The sequence below is a fragment of the Helianthus annuus genome, chromosome 11 (assembly GCF_002127325.2).
Source record: "Helianthus annuus cultivar XRQ/B chromosome 11, HanXRQr2.0-SUNRISE, whole genome shotgun sequence".
Lineage (NCBI taxonomy): Eukaryota > Viridiplantae > Streptophyta > Magnoliopsida > Asterales > Asteraceae > Helianthus > Helianthus annuus.
The window spans coordinates 134112189-134117116 of record NC_035443.2 but is presented as its reverse complement, the minus strand read 5'-3'; the positions used below and the strand labels follow the sequence as shown (position 1 = coordinate 134117116).

The window sequence follows — 4928 nt, the reverse complement described above, 5'->3', positions numbered from 1 at the left end:
CATATTTGATCCCCACACCCTCTTTCTCGATCTCTACTGCCAAAACACATTAACATAACAACAAAATCCTCACCATCTCTCCCTCTCACACAAGAAAACCTTGATCGGACTCCGGTCACTACTCCGGCCGGTGTTATCTTATCGGATGCACACCTAGCCCATCTCTTTCTCTCGATCACAAACCTGGAACCACAAGGGGTGACGTACGGCGACACAAACAGCAGAGAGAGAGAGATAGATGCAGCGGCGACGAGTCTCGACGAAGCACAACGGCGACGATGGCTTTGTTTTATTCGATGAGTTTCTCCGTATTGACTCGTGACAGCAGTGGACGAATCTCGAGTCCACTCGGTCAGATTCTTGGTTCGGGTTTGTTTTACGTTTGGTTCGAACTCAGTGGAATCTCGGTTCAGTTGGGTTCGACGTTTCGGCTTAAGTTCAGTTCAATAAGTGGAGCAGATGGGGCTCGAGTCTTGGTACAGTCCCGAGTCAGGTTGTTCGATTCGGTTCTCGGATTCGGAAAAAGTAGTGGCAGCGTACATCTTTTTCTTTTTCCTGGTTAATAATTTCCGGTCAGTAACATTCTACGTTTGAATATTGATGTTCATTAATTATTTGTTATAATTTGATATGATCTAGGGTTACTAGAAAACTTTGCTAGACATGAATGATGTGCCTTAACTGATGATATGCACATGAACCGTACGTTTACATGAACCGGATTTGAATGTATATGTTTGGGTCGCATGAATGGTTGGTAACTAGAGTTGCATGAATCTTAGGGTCTGACAGAAACACTATGAATACATTATCCTATTGGTGATTGGGTTGACCACTGTTATTATTAAATGATGGAATGATTAGGGTGATTATAATTGATATAATTGTGCATAATCATATTCAGGTAAATCGATGATAATCTTTGTGATTTTGTTTATTTTGATAAACACCTACAGATTAGGATTCGTAGGAATGTGAATAATTATGGATAAAGGATTGCTGTTTGATCTGATTTGAAACTGTCAAATTGTTTGCAAATGTTACGGGGTTACGGGCCAGGTGTGTCGCACGTGATTGGGCCGTACATGTTGACTGGGCCGCGAGATGGCTGCTCGTCAGCTCACAAACATAGTAGGGAAGGCATGTTTGTAGAGGTTATATTAACTGACCAGTATATATATGTTTGAGATATGTGAATTCGTGAAACACATCAACTGTTATTGCATGCTGTAGCTAATATGTGAATGACTACTTGGTGAATGCTTTAAATATTCCTGCATGTTACAGGAACTCAATAAGTTAATTGTAGAATATGTTGGATGGAAATGATAGTCACATAATAAATATTAATTGTGGTGTAATAAATATAGATCCTCCAAGTTAACTGTGTATTAGGTCGATTACCTGTGGGGCCGATTATTGTATAAATATATATAAATGTTTGACTTTAATTGTGGATCCCTTTTATTTGGAATATACTGGCGTGATACCGAGTTATATGTATATACTACATGTGTTGCTGTATGATAGCTTGTTAACCTGAATATGTGTTATGAACCGCTACGTGCACTGAGTGATTAAGTGATATATCATGTTTGTTGTTGAATGTATACTATGCGTGTAAATGTGAGCAACGTATAAGTAAACTTGAAACTGATAGATACTGGTACTCATGCTAGGACTTGATTGATCAACTTGAATACGTGAATAACATACCGAGCAAACCAAAGGTGAGTTCATTGCTCTTTTCTCAAGCATGGATCCCAGCGAAGGGTTAACGGGTAACGTTCCGATAAGGAATGCATGGGTAACGGGATGTTGGTTATTGTACTCTGTTTTTCTATCACTGTAAGACCACTACATCTACCGGCACGTTGCTTGTAGGGCAACGGGGGTTATTAGTTGATAGCGCTATTAGGTTTGGCACCCTCACGACGTTCAAGGGGAACGGGCGTGAACTAATTACCTTAAAACATGACCAATGCTTTGATAGAGGCATTGGGGTTGGCAATCACATATCATCTGGCCATTCGGTACTCGAGTAATAACAACATCAAAACATCGAAACATCAAACAACATAACAACGAACAACACATCATTTTGCAAACTATTTCACTCACTTGATCGGTAACACAACTTGGTAAACAAACACAAACCTTGAACTCACCAGCGTAGTCTGACACACTTGTTTACATGCTTGTAGGTAATTACTGAAGGAACTTGGGAACTTGCCGTCTGATGCTGCTGGAGTGGTTATGGTCATGATGAACATTTATGTTGATTGGGTTTCGACACATTTATACATTTATACTTTTGTGCTTCCGCTCAGTACTTTGGTTTTGGTTTAACTTTCAAACGATACAATTCTTTTTATTGGATATTTTATTTACATTATAACTTGTGTTTGATATGATTGGTGGCTCTTTGTTGGATCGTTGCACCTCCAATGGGGACACGCCCTAGGTGGTAATTTGGGGGTGTGACAGTTTGGTATCAGAGCCACTGGTTATAGAGAACTCGGTTTTAAAAATGTTTTCATAAAACCAGACTATAACCGAATTGAATCAAACAATGACCATGACACACAGCTTCAGACTGCAAGGTTCGTTCCTCCTTAGATTATGCTTTATATGCCTAGTAAACGTAACTATATTTATAGCATGCACGATATGACATGGTAGGCATCATGACACATTGATAGTGCAGCATAACACTTGCATCTAGTAAATTCTAAATTTGTTAGTAGTGCTTATTTTGTGTTGATTGGGGTGGGAGAAACTTCAGACATAAGTTAAGAAGCATCGAGAGGAGCATGCAAACCGCCTTATTATCATGGGTGCACACATAATAATAACGCGTGGTGCATGCAAATCCCAATGAGGCTTAACGAGTGTGAGAGGGGTTCTTCCCTGTTTGTGTATGAATATGGTAGTTAATTGTTCTTAACGTGATAAACCTGAACACTTTCCTTGTTTTCGACCCCTAAATTAGTTCATTTCTATATATAGAAACATGAGTGGACGAGGAAACGGACGTAGCAACTATTGATTGAAACCTTGCGTGCTTACTCTTTCTGTCATTTTTTTTCCTTTCTGCGTTAATACCCTCTTTTGGAATGTTGTGAGTGTGCATTCTCTGCAAACGGAAAATCGTGCGTCCCCTCTCTCCAGTAGAGAATCCTTATCAATTTAAGATCATCGTAGTGGTGCCGTTGTTGGCAGAATTTCAGATTGACCTTATGCAATTTCAGATTAGTTTGAACTTAAACCTAAACGTGTGTTAACCTCATTAAGTATGAACCTTTGTTATACGTAACTTTTGTTAAACGTTACATGTTAATATATTTGGGCCACCACACATTAATGATCCAGCCCAGGTTATTTATGCATGCTATCCATTACCCTTCGGCCCACCCATTCCCCTTTCATTAGCTTGGCCCAACATTAAACCTTTTGTATACGTATACTAATTATGTATTGATATTTAATAATCCCTAATTTACCAAAACAAACTCTATTTTTCTCAATTTTGGACGGTCGCCTCATCTCTCTCGAAACCCCCCCCCCCTGAGGTCGACGACAACATCAAGAAAAGCCAGCCTAGTCGCAACCCTTTCTTGCGTGTTAACGGGTCGCCGTGTGTCGTTTGTCGGGTTAGTGTTCCATCATAGTTAACTATTATTGATTGACGCATGATATGTGTATTTAATTGTGTTATACATGGTGTATGCGTGATTTGTGTTCTGTTATCATGTGAGTATGTTGCTTGATGAATGAGAACCATGATGCTTTAGGGCATAGAACTCAGTAATTATTAAATGTTATTGTGTGACTGGTTTTGGTTAGTGAATTATAAGGTAGTTGTTTTGATACTGGATGTTATGATCGTATGCTTGGTATAATAAACAGAAATCCCTTAGGTTTGCTAAATAATAGCACAGCTTCGTCATAGGATTTTCGAGGGTTTCGCAACTTCAACCCCCTTAGTATAGCGGGGAGCTGTGAATCCCTGAGTAATAAAATCCGAGAACGTCCTTACAGCTTTTGAAACCCAACCCTACCACGCGCGAAGCATCGCTTCTATCCGAGGGTGCCGATGATCCAGCGATATACCATGATGGTGTTACGGAGAGGAACTGCACGACCTACAACCTCCGGTGGAAACCGTGGTCATTGGATTTAAGTGGGAGGTATTGCTTGGACGGTACCGAAGGCACCAATTAGACCGATCACAAGGGCCTCTAGTGCACCCTTGTTTCAATGGAGCTAACCATGTGATGGCATCGCTAGATGAAACTTCCGAACGAACATGGGATTAGGAGAACTATACCCACGCATCCCTGTAGACGAACCTTATCACCTTCACTTGTCATCGCCGCTGGAAGGGAAGCAGTCACAGTTACACGCGTATGTCGTTTTGCAACACTAACCTTACCCACCAGCCTCTGTTTTGAACAAATGATACACTCGCGCGACCGCAATGTGACGAACCTCCCTGTTGTGCCATGCCGCCATGCACCACTACTGGAAATTACTCTTAGACAACAAATTTGCTGGCCAAATCCTTCGGATGTTTAATGGACCCTGTTTCGCTCGAGTCCTTGTACGAACCTCATTAATTCCCTGTTTCTTTGATGGGCAACTGATAGAACAACACGCTAACCACCATACTATGATTTCCACTGATCACAAGATTAGCCCCCAGGCGTTGTAAAGTATCTATAGATCGAGTTCGTCGGAACTTACTTCAAACCATCGTTTTAGATCAATTTTCGGGACGAAAATTCTTTCAACTAGGGGATAATGTGACACCCGACCTTTCCAGAGTGATTACAAGCTCCGTTAACTTACATATATATTTTCACATAGGCATCTTGTTTGAGTTCGGATGAACCAAGTGTCTCGAAAAGTTCACATACACTCACGAC

General features: G+C 40.8%; 1 long non-coding RNA gene across 1 annotated transcript; it reads left to right on the top strand.

The window, feature by feature from the left end:
* On the top strand, positions 1-2357 carry LOC110892177. Its single transcript, XR_002565895.2, has 3 exons — positions 1-572; positions 1680-1730; positions 2205-2357. It is a non-coding gene; the product is annotated as an uncharacterized LOC110892177 (long non-coding RNA).
* Positions 2358-4928: the final 2571 nt, after the last annotated feature.